The sequence below is a fragment of the Rutilus rutilus genome, assembly GCF_951802725.1.
Source record: "Rutilus rutilus genome assembly, chromosome: 8".
In the NCBI taxonomy this organism is placed as follows: Eukaryota; Metazoa; Chordata; class Actinopteri; order Cypriniformes; family Leuciscidae; genus Rutilus; species Rutilus rutilus.
The window spans coordinates 32,694,992-32,713,111 of record NC_140222.1 but is presented as its reverse complement, the minus strand read 5'-3'; the positions used below and the strand labels follow the sequence as shown (position 1 = coordinate 32,713,111).

The 18,120-nt window shown below is 38.7% G+C and overlaps 1 long non-coding RNA gene across 4 annotated transcripts; it reads left to right on the top strand.

Annotated features, from left to right (window-relative positions):
• The first annotated feature begins 1,084 nt into the window (after positions 1-1,084).
• On the top strand, positions 1,085-16,628 carry LOC311294723. 4 transcript variants are annotated; one of them, XR_014628105.1, is made up of 7 exons: positions 1,085-1,560; positions 2,377-3,942; positions 4,089-4,177; positions 4,388-4,509; positions 4,608-4,677; positions 4,776-4,891; positions 15,085-16,628. It is a non-coding gene; the product is annotated as an uncharacterized lncRNA (long non-coding RNA). The 4 variants fall into 4 exon arrangements; XR_014628107.1 differs by adding an exon at positions 5,034-5,175 and having other exon boundaries at positions 2,377-4,177; XR_014628106.1 differs by having other exon boundaries at positions 2,377-4,177.
• Positions 16,629-18,120: the final 1,492 nt, after the last annotated feature.

Here is an 18,120-nt window from a genome sequence, read left to right as displayed (position 1 = left end):
CTGGCACACTAACGGAGCAAAGTAAAATTCCGCAGCTGCTGAGAAACTAGTTCCTTTGGGATCATTGAGATGAAAGGTAAGTTTGATTTCTAACATTATTCTCTCAGCGGACATTTGCATCGATAGTCTAGTGTTATAATTGATTTGCGTTTGGTGCACTGTGGAGTGGGTAAAACGTTTTTTAATGGCTGGCTAACATATACCATTGACTCGCGCTAGCCTAGCATCGGCTAACTATCCAAATATAAGGACTGGATAATTAAAAAAAAAAAATGTCTCCACTGATGAATAACAACCAGGCTGACTTAAAAATGAGGTCCGATGTCAAAAATCCCGAACCACCCCTTTAAAGCATATGGCACTAGCTGGCGACTCACACAAGACCTGCGTGCCATTAACCAATTAATCGTCCCACTTGTGCCAGTCGTCCCCAACACGCCTATGGCAAGCCGTTTTAGCTTAAATTGTACCCAGCGTTACTCGTCGTAATTGCATTTTTACTAGTAAGAATTAAATTTGAGAGCTACAATTCAGTTCTTACTAGTAGCAATTACAATTAGAGAGCTCTCTAATTCAATTATTACTAGTAAGAATTACATTTACAGAGCTCTCTAATTCAATTCTTACTACAATTCCAATTAGAGAGCTCTACAAATGAATTTTTATTATATGTCTCCATTGACTTCCATTCATTTTTAATTACGGAGCTCTACAAATTGAATTGTTACTAGTAAGAATTCCAATTAGAGAGCTCTCTAATTCAATTATTATTAGTAACAATTCCAATTAGAGAGCTCTCTAATTAAATTCTTACTAGTAAAGCCTGTTTTATACTTCTGCATCGAACTCACGGCGTAGCTACGTCGTAGGCTGTGTTTAGCACGTGTACCCTTCGGCGTACCCTGACGTGCACCTCTCCAAAAATGTAACAACGCGTCAACTCTATGCGGACACAAGCGCTGTGATTGGTCTGCTAGAACCCCTCCCTCGGGTTTCACATGCTCCCTCTGCAAGTGTAATTGCGCGTCAACGCAGACAAAGACGCAGAAGTATAAATGAAAACCAACGCGTTGCCTACTAGACGGTGGGCCGAACGCTGCTATCTGCTTTAGTTTTTTAAATGATAGATCCTCGAGGATAGAGTAGCTGCTTTTTTCACATAAACTAAATCATTTTTTTCTGAACACGTATCCGTTTGTTGGCAGTGTGAAGTCGATCATATTTTTTTGATAACTAAATTTACGTTTAATAAACGGATTAGGCAAACGCGAGGGAGTACTATACATCTAACCAATGAAAAAACGAATTCTATCGTCACGTGACTAACGTCTGCCAATAATATTCATTCAAAATATCCCATTACCACGACTGCAGCGGTCTCTAGCTAGCTACATCCATGAGTAATTTACATGCCATAAAAGCAGGAGCACTTTCTATGGTGTAAAATCTTGGGGAAATCACCATAGAAAACTACACAATCAAACATTTTCCTGCAGGAATCCTATCCGAAGTCGAGAAACATTAACAGCAGCATCCAAGATTCCAGGTGTAATGGCTCCGGTAAGTACTCCGTGTAACTGCTGTTTGTAACTTACCTATCTTATAACGTTAGCTAATGTTAGCTTAGTGCATGAACTCTGTAAACCGTTAACGTATAACGTTATTCCGTTTTATGTTTGTATTTACAGGTAACGTTACACATGTTAGAAATGACACAACGTTACAGATCACAGAGAAGAAAACATTTGTTTTGAGGAGATGCAGAGCTAACGTATTAGAATGTAAACGTTAGCTAGATGTAATTTTAGCAGTGCATGTTAACGTTGACGTAAACACAGTTATTCTATCAGGCTGTAGCGCCGTAAATTAGGATATGAAAGACGATTAAGTTACTAGACAGAGATTGAAGTGAAAAAAATAACATTTATTAAATAAGTTACATACACTAGCTACACAACCCTATAGCTAGTCATGGAAGAGATACCATGTAACGTTATTAGCTAGCTAACGTTACATACGATTACATCACCTACAGACAACCTAACGTTACTAGCTAGGCATGGAAGAGATAACATGTATTAAATAGGTTTACATCAACAGCAGATATCCTAATAGCTAGTCATGGAAGAGATACTATGTATCAAATAACATTACATTACAATATTTATCCTAAATGTTATACATTTTATCAAACAACAACAAAGTAATTAAAACATTTTTTTTTTTTACATTTCTCTTTCCGCTTGCTAGAAAGACGCCTACACTGATACCTAATTTGGGAAGTTCTCACAGTCCACACAAAGACACATGTCTGTACATGGGAGCTCGTTCAATTTGCATGTGCATCTCCCTTTGACACATTGTGTTTTTTTACAGGAGCAGTACACAAGCTCCAAGATGCCGACAGGGGCTGGGGGAAGTGTCATCCAGTCAATCCTAAAGAAGTCTCCCTCAATCTTCCAACCATGGGCCATTGGTGGGGGAACATCAGGCTGACTCTTCAGGGACCTTCTGTATATGGCTGCCTGGTAGTTTGCCCGCTGGGTGTGGTTATGCAAGGCATCCCTGTTTGGTGGTAGACTTCTGTCTGTGCACTTTCCACTCTTGAACAGATGAGACCTTGCATAATTGACATCCCTACAGTCTTTAACGTCATAGAGTGCACACGTAAATGGTTCTGTAGCTTCATACAGATCTGCTGGCAGTTGAAAACCTGTTCCCAGCCTACTCATTGTGGCACAGTGGTCTTCGTTAGAAAGCAGTGTTTTAATTGCCTTCACTTTACCAACGCCATACAGAGCACTTACTGTATCACAGCCAGTGAAACAGTGAAGTCCAATCAGAGCATCTGATATTTTATCACCTAGATGTCTCTGTATTTGCTGTACATGTATGGTGCGTTTGTTTTCTCCTTTACCTGTGTGAAAGTAGATGTTTGCTCCAATTTTCCTGCAGAACGAAATGGCCAATACAAACACATCAGTGTCAGGACTGTTGATCACAATATTTGTGCTGTACTGTGAGGCATGTGCACAGTGAAGCAACAGCCGAGTGTCTGCCTCCTCCTGTATCGTAGACAGTGCTGGCAGTGGTAACACCTCAAGGTCTGTGCCACTGTTGTTTATTCTGATTACGTGACACTCAGAGCCATGTCCAACTACCAATGTAATGTCCTCAATTTGATCTATCCTAGACTTAGACCACGACTCAAAGAAAAACTGTTGCAGTTGCTCCTTGTTGTCACCACAAGACAAAAACTTGGACCATTGTTTTGGTGTTTTCTGGTCAGCTGAATATATTTTAGTCAACTGACATCCTTTTGTAGCTCGTCTGTCTCGTTCCGCGTTCTTTATGCTCATCTGTTTGTAGGTATCAGGGACAAAATGCACAACTTTTGATTGACTTGCTTTGGCTGCATTGATCAGGTACATAAGTACATTGTTGGCAAATCTTCCAAATGTATTTTGGGGTTTCATGGCTTGTACTAGAGCCATTGCATCACACACCCAGGTTGAGCCATCAGGGATTTCAACTGTGGCTGGTGGATTTACTGACCCTTCTAGAAAGTGCATTAATTTGGCTTTGTCTGTTTTTACAATCGAGCCATCAACGTTTGCAATTGCTGCAGGCAAGGGCCCCAGACTATAGACCAGCATTTCCCCTATGTCTATCTTCCTCACTGTTCCAACCACAATAAGCCTTGCGAAGAGATCTCTATCTGCTTTGAGGGCTATCTCTCGGCCTTTCACTTTGGTGACACTTGAGGTAGCTGTGTCCTTAAATGTCTTGAGTTTCATTTTTTTTCAATGGTGCATGAAATTCAACCTCATCTGTGTTGAGACGTTGCTGAAAGAATTCAACAAATGCCTTCTCACCTATTTCCTTTGCATTCAGCAGATCTGCATAGATGGCTTCTGATGCTACCTGACCTTATGTAACATGGTAAAGATGCTCTTTTTCCAGTGTTTGGTCAAATGGGTTCATCATGTGATTTATGGTTGACAGAATGCTCTGAACATCTTTTTCATCCTGTTCCTTTCTTTCCTCATCCAATTCCGTTCTCTTTTTCGTTGACGTGTTCTGCCCAGCCATGTCCTTGACCTCCATTGTGATGGCTGCTCTCTCGTGCTGTGTCAGTGTCCACCTGTGGATTGCACCTTTGTTCAACGAAAAACCTGTAAGCCCACCTTTGGTCTTTGAGTCCCTGTTTGCTGTCTGTTCTATTACCTGGTCACATGCAGTGCCTGTAAAGGCATATGCCTGCTGCCTCTGTGCCACAAAGTCACCTGATTGCACCTGTGTGTAGATTCTTGGATGAGTTTCCTTTAGAATGTTCATCTCCTGCCAGTATGCTGATAAGTATCTACTGTAATTGATTCTGTCGTAGGAAAAGAACCACGGCAGCATGAACCGGATGCTGGAAAGATGCAGACCCCAGCTTGCCTCTTGTGTGGCCCTGATGAATGATAGCAGATCCTCTACTATTTCAATGTAGGAACTCCAAAACTGGTATGTCTTGCTTTCTTGTTGTTTGTTGAATTTGTCATAGCCTTCAAGGATTGTGTTGAACACCTGTGATTCAGTAATTACTTGACATTTTTCTTCAGGAAAGGCACTTTGGAGGTCACCAGCAACTTTTAAAGCAGCTTCACGGCAGTCTTGAGAAAGGGTTTCAAGGTAGGCTTGCCAGCGTAACCTGTGTAGTGCCTCACACATCAACTTGTGGCTTCGGATGCTTCTGTTATATTGGTGACCTGTTATAACTCCCCCAACAGACCCAGCAGCAATAACATCAGCCTCAATCAGAATGTCTTGTAAACCAGCATCTCCAAATCGCTTGCCAATACAGGACAGGAAAGCCATACATGTGTGAAACTCCCCCATTCTAATTGTAAGTCTTTCCTTGTATGTTTCACTCTTCCACCGTATCTCCTGAGCTTTGGCATAGATGGCTTGGTCAAAGACTAGAACTATCTCTTGAAGTTGGAGTCTGTCTGCAATTTCTGTTGATCTTTTAAGGATGTTTTTTACAGTTCCGAATTCTGTAGGACTTGCATCAATCACTGGAAGGTACCCTATGTAGGTTGGTGGTGGAATTGGATCTCCACAGATCACTGTGTTAAAACCAGTCCAGGAAGGAAGGACTTTGCCATGGACTGCAGACTTCATCAGGAAGTAGGCACCATCTAATTTTTGTGCTGATTTCCTGGTAAGGATGTGGGTGTCTCGATTTAGTTCTACTTCTTTTCCAAAATGTTCTGGGCCTGTTCTCTTCCCTCTGATGTATGTCGCAAGGTTAGTAGAGGGTGGATCAAGAGACCTCTTTCTTGTTTTCTGTAAACACTGATGGTCAGGGGTAGGTTCGTTACATGGAATCATTTTTTTTAATTATTATGCCATTTGTATTGTGTGTAGTCCCTTTACCAGACAATGTTTCCTCTCCAAAATCATTATTGTCCCAAACTAGAGTTGCTTGCAACTGTACTTGCATGTTTTGGGGGATGTAAGTGTCACCTCGTAGTATTTGTAGCTGTGCTAAAGCTGTGTCATGTTCAAGTACCTGCGAGTTAGAGGAACAGTGCCCAAGACCATTCAATAAGCCTATCAGCTGAGCTGATCCTGTTATGTGTCTGACAGCCATGGCTAATGCACAATGTTTGGGCATAAGCCATCTCCCTTTCATTGTTAGCTTAATAACATCCTGGCCAATTGACACAATCTTCTCAGCCTCCTCTTCACTAACATTTAGTCCATGAGCCAGGGGGGTTGATTGGTATCATCTGGGGGGCAAATGCTATCATTGTTTTTTTGGCAAGGTATACACCCCTAGTATTAGAAAAATCACGATAGCAGTGCAGGGGTGGTAGCGAAATCACTTTTTTTCAGCTCATGAAGTTACTAACCCTCTAAGATGAATTCCGTTTTTGAAATCTGGTGTATATCTGGTTTAGGCTCATGCTAGGGATTTTGTCAATATTCTATAATATGGTGCTTGGTATCGTTGGAAAGGGGACCTTTTAGGCTTTCATTTAAGCCCAGTACTGAATCTGTCTGACAAACACAGAGGTCACATGACTTCTTTAAACCAGAATAACACACATTTTTTCCCAATTTCCACCTAAACTGTATGCTTTCTTTTATCCCTGTGGCATGAAAGAACACCACAGACACAAAACTCAACAACTTCAATACTCAAGGCACTCTGATGACTCAGAAAATGTATAATATACCTATACTATTTATTTGTGAGAGCCTTAAATTAGACTTGTGCAGCCAGCTCAAGTCTTCAAAATAGAATAGAGCCAATAGAATGGACAAATAGAATACCCTATTAGTCCAGGGCCAAATGGCCTATTTATTCATGTACAGTTGTAATAAAAAGTAATTGTTTCAATAGTGTTGTCAACATAACACTTGTAAGTGGTTTAACAAAATGTTGCTATCATGTATTTTGATATTCACCCACTTTCAGTTAGAATGTCAGAAAGTAGCTCATGCACTGAATGTTGATGGATTTTGACAGTTTGACAAGGTTTTGTCAGTTTTGTGAAAAGATTGTTGGTTCAGTTGACTGGTTATAACTACACTACTAACTATACCATCTTCAATCAACTTCCATTGAGTTCCAGGGGTATTAAATGCAAGTACAAAATCATTTTTCTCTTGTGCTTGTGAATTGGTGGGGAATAGTAGCAGTAGCTAATGTAAGCTTGGTGTTTTTAGCAGGCTAGCTATCTAGCAGGCTAGCTAGCTTGCAGGTTAAACAGTGTAACAGTAACTGCTACAGTGCAGTCAGGGCTCTCAAGTGTCACGTGACAGTCACTCATTTCGGTCTTTTTTCACGCCCTCTCGCCACACATTGTATTTCTCACGCGGAAAAACTATTTATAATATATTTAATATGCCGCAGCGCCCAAAATGTCTCTGGCCGCGCCAGTCTCATTATGGAACCAGCAGGAATCAATCGCTGTAAAAATCTATTATTGTCTATCCATTATAAAAGTGCATCTATCCATTATAAAAGTGCATCTATCCATCATAAAAGTCCATCTGTCCATCATAAAAGTGCATCTATCCATCATAAAAGTGCATCTGTCCATCATAAAAGTGCATCTATCCATTATAAAAGTGCATCTATCCATCATAAAAGTGCATCTGTCCATCATAAAAGTGCATCTATCCATCATAAAAGTGCATCTGTCCATTATAAAAGTCCATCTGTCCATCATAAAAGTGCATCTATCCATTATAAAAGTGCATCTATCCATTATAAAAGTGCATCTATCCATCATAAAAGTGCATCTGTCCATCATAAAAGTGCATCTATCCATTATAAAAGTGCATCTATCCATCATAAAAGTCCATCTATCCATTATAAAAGTCCATCTGTCCATCATAAAAGTGCATCTATCCATTATAAAAGTGCATCTGTCCATCATAAAAGTGCATCTATCCATCATAAAAGTGCATCTATCCATCATAAAAGTGCATCTGTCCATCATAAAAGTGCATCTATCCATCATAAAAGTGCATCTGTCCATCATTAAAGTGCATCTATCCATCATAAAAGTACATCTGTCCATTATAAAAGTGCATCTGTCCATCATAAAAGTGCATCTATCCATCATAAAAGTCCATCCATTATAAAAGTCCATCTGTCCATCATAAAAGTGCATCTATCCATCATAAAAGTGCATCTGTCCATCATAAAAGTGCATCTATCCATTATAAAAGTGCATCTATCCATTATAAAAGTGCATCTATCCATCATAAAAGAGCATCTATCCATCATAAAAGTCCATCTATCCATCATAAAAGTGCATCTATCCATCATAAAAGTACATCTGTCCATCATAAAAGTCCATCTATCCATCATAAAAGTGCATCTATCCATTATAAAAGTGCATCTATCCATTATAAAAGTGCATCTATCCATTATAAAAGAGCATCTATCCATCATAAAAGTACATCTGTCCATCATAAAAGTACATATATCCATCATAAAAGTGCATCTCTTCATCATAAAAGTGCATCTCTTCATCATATTTTATGAAGTATACTTAAGTAATTTTCAAGTATATTTTTTTAAGTATACTTTATGTAGTAAGTATCCTAATATCAATGTGTACTTGTAGTAAACTTTTGTACTATTTCAATACTTTATTCAATACTCTATTTGTAAGAGTAGTAAACTAAGTACACAACTAGGTTTCTCATTTGTAATGCATCTGTACTACAAGTGAACTTATAAGTATACTAGTAGTTTACTATTTTAATACAAGTAGTACATTTTTTAGTTTATGAAAGTACACACTGAAGTGTACTCTCAGTAAACTACTAGTTTCGTAGTTTATACTGCAAGTATACTTGTAAGTTTTCTTTAAGTGAACATAACATTATACTTATAGTTTACTATTTAACAGTACTTTAATTTTAAAAACATTATTTTTATTAGCTTCATGTATCCTTTTTTAATCAACACTTGAAAGTCAGTAAGTTTCATAAAGAAAGGCAGACTGAAAGTATACTTTCTTATTTTAAGTTGAAAAGAAGTATACTAAGTGTGAAAAACACCAAGCTTACATTAGCTACTGCTACTATTCCCCACCAATTCACAAGAGAAAAATTATTTTGTACTTGCATTTAATACCCCTGGAACTCAATGGAAGTTGATTGGTTATAACTACACTACTAACTATGCCATCTTCAGTCAACTGAACCAACAATCTTTTCACAAAACTGACAAAACCTTGTCAAACTGTCAAAATCATCAACATTCTGTGCATGAGCTACTTTCTGACATTCTAACTGAAAGTGGGTGAATATCAAAATACATGATAGAAACATTGTGTTAAACCACTTACAAGTGTTATGTTGACAACACTATTGAAACAATTACTTTTTATTACAACTGTACATGAATAAATAGGCCATTTGGCCCTGGACTAATAGGGTTTTCTATTTGTCCATTCTATTGGCTCTATTCTATTTTGAAGACTTGAGCTGGCTGCACAAGTCTAATTTAAGGCTCTCACAAATAAATAGTATAGGTATATTATACATTTTCTGAGTCATCAGAGTGCCTTGAGTATTGAAGTTGTTGAGTTTTGTGTCTGTGGTGTTCTTTCATAGCCTGGCTGCGCCCTCCTACGCACTTCCGCTCAATTTCATTTTCCTTCAGTACTACGTCTGGGACTGCTGTATATTCTTAGGTTTCCAGAAATCAATTTTTTGTAGGACCAATCAGCGAACAGAGGGAGTGGCTGAGAACGATGACGTTGATGTGATCACACACATGACTAGCGTCGGCCAATAGTGAGCCAACGTGTGGCGTACAACACAGACGCGCTGCTCTATCAAACTACTTGAAAAGACTCGAGGCACAGAGAGAAGGAAATGAATAGTGGAATAAAGTCGTTATTTTTGTTTGTTTTTGCGCACAAAAGGTATTCTCGTCGCTTTATAAACTTTATAAAAGACAGACATCTTATTCTAAACATAATCCTCTGATCATTCGGACTTGTTGTTTCCGGCCGGTTTCGGCGCATGACATTACGTTACGACCACACGTTAGCGATTGGCTATGGCAGATCCTGAGTGACTCTGGGCAGATCCAATAGTTTTAAACTTTAACAGAGAACCCGCCTACAAGGAAGTAAACGTTTCTCAATGGAGAGAGGCCAGACTCTCTGTACAAATGAAATGTACGAGAGTCTGGTAGAACCAGGCTAGTTCTTTCATGCCACAGGGATAAAATAAAGCATACAGTTTAGGCGGAAATTGGGAAAAAATGTGTGTTATTTCTGGTTTAAAGAAGTCATGTGACCTCTGTGTTTGTCAGACAGATTCAGTACTGGGCTTAAATGAAAGCCTAAAAGGTCCCCTTTCCAGCGATACCAAGCACCATATTATAGAATATTGACAAAATCCCTAGCATGAGCCTAAACCAGATATACACCAGATTTCAAAAACGGAATTCATCTTATGCCTCGTTTCCACTGAGCGGTACGGTACGGTACGGAACGGTACGCATTTATTTGCGTTTCCACTATCAAAAGTTGTGAATGGTACCAAAATGCCGAACCGTACCGTACCACTTTTTAGGCACCCTTCTATTGGGGTACCTAGCACAGTGGAACGGTACTAAAAGGTGGAGCTAGACTCACTGCAGGACGTTGATTGGTTGACAGAGAATCGTCACTTGCGCGTGCTACAAGGGGAATGACAACATAAGAAGCGCCATTTTTTAATATACAGTTTAATATAATACTACTGTTACTGTATCACGAAATGTAATTTTAAGAGTTTTTCAGGCGAGAATGTAGTTGTTTAAAGCTCAAATCTGTGGTTTATTTATAAAGATGATTTTTTTTTTTCCCGGTTGTGAGATCCATGCGGTCAGCGGGCGCTCGGCGCTCATGTTTCCCGGCTGGATGAGCCTTTCCTTGGCGTTCGTCGCGGACTCCGACGGTAGTGGTTAAACATAAGATATAATTCGTTTTGTGTAGACCTAACGGGCGATCTTTGGTCTCGTGAATATATAATGAGTTCCCTGTCAATCGTTTTGGCTGAGGGCTAAGTTTAGTTTTATATTAACGTTATTTGTGTTTAACTACTTGTAATGTTAGACTAGAGCGCTGCATTTGGATATTTGACTGAATTGTTTGCTTTATTTCTTATTGTATAGCTTCTTGTACTTTACTTAAACTTTTATATAGGCTATTATTGATAAAACTGAAATTTTACAAAAAGATTTGGTTTCTTGTCATTTTTTATTACAAGATTATCACTGATTATTGCAACATTTGTACAAATGCATATATTGCCTGGAATATGTTTATTTTATTTATTTTTTTAAACGAAAAGAGGTAACGTTAGGGTTGTGTTTTAAATTTCGTTTCGTTATAAATAGAATAACGTATAACGTGCAGTGAATAACGTTGCGCATGAACCACATTTGTGTCCCTATAATGTTTAATTTATTTAAATGAAAACGAAAAGAGGCAGAGTGGTGTTTTATAACATATTTCGTTTTATTGTTGCTTAAAATGTACATACAGAGTAACCGAGATAACCGGTGTATCAGCGACGCTTTTAAGAACGCGCTGTACCATTTGCATGTAGGAGTCGCACATGGCAAGTACAAACTTTGCGTACTTGATATTGAGAAAAGCCTAATGTCGGCGCTTGTCTTCTTGTGACAAACATGTCGAGGAGCAAGAATAAGATCTGCTGCATGTCATCCATTGTAGTTTACTATGTTCTTCTTCGCGCGAAAATGACGTCGATCGAAACACCACGCCTATCAAGTAAGGCTATGTTCACACTTAGCGTCTTTTTTCAAACTGCCAGCGTCTGTTCTACATTATAACCCTATGGAGTAAACCGTTTTTTCAAAAAAGTCCTGAGTGCTTTTTTAGACGCCACCGCCGGCGTCTTTTTAAGTTGAAAAAAGTTCAACTTTTCTGAAAAGAACGCCCTACGTCAAGCGCCTTTTCGACAGCTGACCAATGACAAGCGAGTAGCGAGACCTGTCGTTTCCATAACAACAAAAACAACAAGAAAAAAAAACAATTCGAGAAAAAAAAAATGTCGAGAAAGAGAAAGTTGGCTCTTGCGTTGGCTTTTGAAGTTACCGGGGAGGAGAACGTCTTTGTGAACCGACATTCTCCTCCCCGGTAACTTCAAAAGCCAACGCAAGAGCCAACTTTCTCTTTTTACACTGCCGGAATCCTATTGAGAATGAGGAGATGTCGTCACGCCACAGCGCCCCCCCCTCAGAGACCGCGTCATCCTCCCCTTTCCGCCATTTTGGGAGGATACCCGCCAGCACCGTTCATTGTTTGTATTGGTAGTAGAGGAGGTTGTCGCACTATTTTAGAATGCCTGGAAAACACTGCTGTGTAAAAAACTGCTCCAGTGTCTCACACGATTGTCATGGAAACCGTAGGAACCATGTGTTACAGTTTTTTCATATTTTAAAATTTAAAAGTAAAAAAAAAAAAAAAAATGTTGTTTGGCATTGGTAGTAAGTTTCTCCCTGTAAGGACCCTTCTCTTTTGCCGCATTCTTCTCCATTTCTTCTTAATTTTCTCGTAATTTTTATTATAATTCCTCGAGCCGTCTTTCCTGCTCCGTCTCTGTATTGCTTTTGCACTGTTGCCCCTGGCAACCGATAGCGTATCCTCCCAAAATGGTGGACGGGCTCAATTCGTCACGTGACAGCAAGCTACCTATGAGTATGTCCTCATTCTCAATAAGAAGAAGAAGAAGAACTTTCTCTTTCTCAACATTTTTTGCATCACACAGCACTAGGCTACACTGTAAAAAAAAAACCCGTAAAAAAACGGTAATTTTCTGGCAGCTGGGGCGCCAGAAAATTCCTGTTAAAAAACGGAAAAATACTGTAAAAAAATGGTCTTTCTTCCGGTTGTTTTTATGGAAAAAAACTGTATATTTAACATTGGATTTAGGTAATATGATATAATGTTCATTTACCATCCTATTGAAGTATTAATATCTGTTTTTTACACTGATAACCACCAATCACAGCAGTGATGAGAGTCACATGATCAATCAAAGCTCAACATAAACAGTTTTTCCACAAGAGAGTTAATACTAATATATATAGAAGCTGCACAGTGTCATTCACACAAACATTAAACACCATCATGGTAACACATGAAATTTTAAAAATGCAATAAACATTAATTTAACAACATTAAATGTAACATAAACCCCTAATGTACATAACTGATTAGAAAAAAACGAAGAAAACTATGAAGAAACAAACATAGTTATTTCAACAAAAATACATCAAATGTGAAGTGTCACAGGGAATTGTGGGAATGTCAATTTACGGTTTTTCACTGTAAATGATACAATGAGTTGTTTTTTCACTTTCAAAAACTGTAAATTTAACGGTATGTTACAGTAAAATTACATTAAATGTACCGTTAGATCTATCACAGTTATTTACCGTATATAGTACGGAAACTTTCTGTTAACCAATTAACAGTTTTTCACTGTAGCATTTTTACAGTCTTTTACCGTTAAAATTACGATAATTTTTTACAGTGTACTGTTGCAGCTGTTGTTATAGCAACAAAAGACGCGCTCGGCTGCTATTTGTAACCGAACGCTGCCAGCGTTTTTTTTTTTTTTGCTAAAAAAACGCCGTTGTCAACTTTTTCTTGTCAAAAAAGACGCTAAGTGTGAACATAGCCTAAGGGTACTGTTGGCAGTGGAAACGCTAGCCAGATCATGGTTAACAGACCCGAACCGTACCGTACTGTCCCGTACCGTACCGTACTGCTCAGTGGAAACGAGGCATTAGAGGGTTAGTAACTTCATGAGCTGAAAAAAGTGATTTCGCTACCACCCCTGCACTGCTATCGTGATTTTTCTAGTACTAGGGGTGTATACCTTGCCAAAAAACAATGATAGCATTTGCCCCCCCAGATGATACCGATGGACCAAATTTGGGGCCCTGGCTCATGGACTAATTCACTCTTTCATTGTCAGTAGAGGGATCTGTTGTCATGGCTGTAGTCCATGCAATGAAATTGAAAAGCTTATCTGGGACCAGATTTGATGCAGCTGACATCGTAAGTTGCTGTGCTGTTGGTGGCCATGTGAGTTTGGGTGTTGCCTTACACTTTTCAACTATGGCATCTTTCAGTGTCATGGCTGCATGGAACAAGAGGCGGGTCTCATTTGTGTCATCTGTTTCAATTCTTCTTGTGCTTTCTTCATCTGATGATGAGGATGAAGATGCTGATGACAAATATGATCCAGCTGTGGCAACTTCATCTTGGACCATTTCGTGTGGTGTCAAATCCTCAACATAGACAAAGTCATACCTTGATAGTTTTTGAAACTTTAGAAAAGGATATGACTTTTTTAGTCTCATTTTTAAGGAACCAGATTTGTAAGAGGAGATGTTAATTCCTTCTGTTTCAAGGACACATTTCTTGAACAGTGCATTCAACTTTGATAACTTAAGTAGGGTGACCATACGTCCTGTTTAACCAGGACATATCTGGCCAGGATTTCGAGATCGCCCAAAATGCTCGGGATTCGTCTTTTGCTTTCTACAGTCACCATTCATTATGTTTACATTATTACGTTATTTGACACTGACACGTACGTGCCAGCTTTGCAGGTCATGCATTCTGATTCACACGGATCCCGATCGAGACGAAAACACAGGAATTTTCTTAGCAATGCTTACACGCACATCAACCGATCACTTGTTTAGCGTTCATGTAAACACTACATTCAGATTAACCAATCGGAATTAATTCAGTACTACTGAATCAAAAGGTGTACATGTAAACAAAATGAATGGCGACGAGAAAGCAAAAGCCGAATCGCGGATATTTTGGGCGATCTCGAAATCCCGGCCGGACATGACCTGGAATATGGTCACCCTAACTTAAGCACCTTCCGCTTTCTTAGCAAACTTTCATCCACCACTGTTGTACAGAAATGCTTGTATCCAGTCTGAAACTGGCTGTTTCCTGTGCAGTCATGTTCATCTGTTTTATTTTATACAGAAATACAGTGTAGTTTCTGTAGCATCTGAAATGATACATTGCTTCTGTGGCAACAAGGTCCATTCCACGTATTTGTAATAGAAGATTTTCATCTCTGCGTGACTCCGCTGCAAGAAGCAGCTTACCAGCTGTCAGTGTTTCACATTTCTGAAGATTCTCCTTTACCCTCTTCCGGTTATATTTCTGGGTGAAATATTTATCTCTTCTGCATATTATGCACTGCCTTGGAAGGAGATGTGGTGCTCTTTTTAGATGACCCGGAACCTCTGTTGTGGTTGAGCGGAGAACTCTAACCTCTGTTGGCGTATTTGTGGTGTAGGCTTCTTCATCTAATATATTGTAATGGAAAAGATAAGGGAAAAACAAAACATCCATGTGATGACTGCATGGATTGTAGTAGTAATGCTTTATAGTTTTACAACCTGTATCTAACTAAGTAAAAAATTGTGTGTGTGTGTGTGTTTATTAGACCGTGAACCAATAATTTTACTACGCTGTTTACAACTCTGCTAATCTGTTTCCCCAGGTAATCCCAGATCCTCAGCCCTGCTGTGAGACATCTTCTCGACCTGATCTGACTAAGCACTGAACCATCTATTCTGATGAAACAATGAAAATGCCCTGTGTTTTTCACAGTTCATCATAAAACTCTTTTAATGTTTGGTCATCTGATTGGTGGAGCACATTTTCAGTTGCTATATCTTGAAAAATGTGTCCACTAGATGTCGCTGTGTCTATAGTAGCCTTTTATAAGAATAAATATAATTAACTTAATATGTATGTATGGAATAATTGACGACAGGCCGTTGAATTATTAGAAAAATGTTACTGCTGTGCCCTAATGGTATGCTTTTATTATTCATATTGACGCAATGTGATTACTGTATGCATTTTAATCTGGGCTCATCTAGTTACTCTTACTTTTTTTTTTGTAAGTGCCTCCTAAATGTAAATCCTCATTTATTAGACCATGAACCAATAATTTTACTACACTGTTTACAACTCTGCTAATCTGTTTCCCCAGGTAATCCCAGATCCTCAGCCCTGCTGTGAGACATCTTCTTGACCTGATCTAAGCCCTCATACATCTATTCTGATGAAACAATGAAAATGCCCTTTGTTTTTCACAGTTCATCATAAAACTCTTTTAATGTTTTGCTCATCTGATTAGTGGAGCACATTTTCAGTCGCTATAGGTTGAAAAATGTGTCCACTAGATGTCGCTGTGTCTATAGTAGCCTTTTATAAGAATAAATATATAATAATTAACTTAATATATTTTTCACTATTTCTGAGATGTAAATATCAATCATTTGTTTGGGGTTAAAAGGGATTCTAAGCATTTACACCATGATTAATCCAGACGTATGAGGTCAAACAACTACACTTAGGCTAACCACTAACTTATAAAGCTGCTTTACAAACCTTCAGCTTCCTGTACTGTCTTTTCTTTCTTCTTGTTGGCTCTCTCAATATTTCTATTGTTAGCATACTGCATGTAGCATTCTCTATGGTAGCCAACATGAATTGGCACATCTGGAATGTGGCCTTCTGTGATTTTATATTTTTCCACAGCTTTTTGGGCGATTTGGCTTTCTTTTGTATTTAAATTCACCCACTTTAAAGAACATTGTACAAACTTGATCCAACTTGCTACTGAAAAGGGTATGATGTTTGTTGATGTACAGCTAGTAACATGAACACAACACTCCATATTCAAGATAAATCGTGTCAAATTTGTTAGATATATAAATATAACGTTAGGCCTACAATATGAATTATCGCTATGTCACTCCCGCCCATTTTTCGGGGTCCTAGTCTGGCCGTCTGCGATTGGTTAGTATTTTTACTGACGTTAAAAACTCCAATCCGATTGGTTCAGCTACTAGAGCTGTCCAGCGATTTGCCTAAGATGATTGACAATCAAAACATAAGTTTGTGAAAATATATGATCAAACCAGAATTGCCAACAAATTTTATTTGACTACATATAATTACTTAATATCGTACATAAAAGAAGCTTATACTCTATCGATGGAGATCGATCAACAACACGAAAAACGCGTTCGGCCCACCGTCTATACAGCGTAGAGGCTTCGGCGTAGGTCCGACGCAGAAGTATAAAACAGGCTTAAGAATGCAATTACAGAGCTCTCTAATTGAATTAGTAAAAACAAAACAAATTAAAGATATAATTGCAGAGCTCTGTAATTGAATTAAAGAGCTCTGCAACTGCATTCTTACTAGTAACAATTCAATTGTAGAGCTCCGTAATTAAAAATGAATGGAAGTCAATGGAGACATGACTAGTAAAAATGTATTTGTAGAGCTCTCTAATTGGAATTGTTACTAGTAAGAGTTTTTCAGGTTCGAAAACGCGAGGTGCACAGCACTTACGTCACACAGAATGAGCAGTGTGCTGCGTTTTTTATGTTGCTAGGCAACCACTGAAACAGCTGTCCTGTCAGTCAAGTAAACGTCAAATCAGCCTTTTATTAACTTTATTTACTTTCTGTTAACATTGTGGTAGTTAAGGTTCGTGAAGTCGTTAAGCTCCTGGTAACCCGCGAGAGCACCACAAGTTTATCCTCCATCGTCACACTCTCCAGGCGTTCAAGCAACTAGCTTTCATCACTAAAACGGAAAGCCCGCCTCTCCATTCAATCGATTGGACAATGGAAAAAAACATGATGATGTCGGGCGCTTTTTCTGCTCGGAGTTGCTTTTTTTTCAACTTCAAAAACGCGAGGCGCAGCAGACGGTAAAACGCGAAGCGCAACAGGCGCATAAACAGCGTGCAGAACGCCTGCTGCCATAGGAAACCAATTGAAAACAGGCGCCTCTCACTGCAAAAAACGCGTCAGGTGTGATCGGCCCCTTAGAGAGCTTTGTAATTGTAATTCTTACTAGTAATATTTGGAAAGCTTTGTAATTGTAATTCTTATGAGTAATACTTGAATTAGAAAGCTCTCTAATTATAATTTTTACTAGTAATAATTGAATAAGAGATCTCTCTAATTGTAATTGCTACTAGTAAGAACTGAATTGTAGTGCTCTCTAACTGAATTCTTACTAGTAAAAATGCAATTACGACGAGTAACGCTGGGTACAATTTAAAATAAAATGGCTTGCCATACGCGCCTACTATGATGAATTCCATACCATGTAGGCTACATATGGGGTTCAAAGCATCAAAGGCTTCAAAGTTTTCTGGGACTCATAAATTACTGCAGGTCATCAATACCCGACTGTGCATTTCAGACAAACAGTTGACAATGTTGATTTGCATTTTACACATTTGTGACTACTTGTCTGCAGCTTCAAATTCAGAATACAGGTTTGTGACTTGTCTGCGAGTGCAAATTTCAACATTCAACTTCAGATTTGTATTTTACAGGTTTTCACATTGGAGCTGTGAGTGTAAATGTTCATGTACAAGTACGAATATTTATTGTACAAGTTCTCAAATTCTTGCTACTCTTTTTGCTTTTTTTGCTCGTTTTGCTACTCTTTTACCCTCATACAACGGCATGGCACAAGCATAGACTGTAAAAAAGATGGA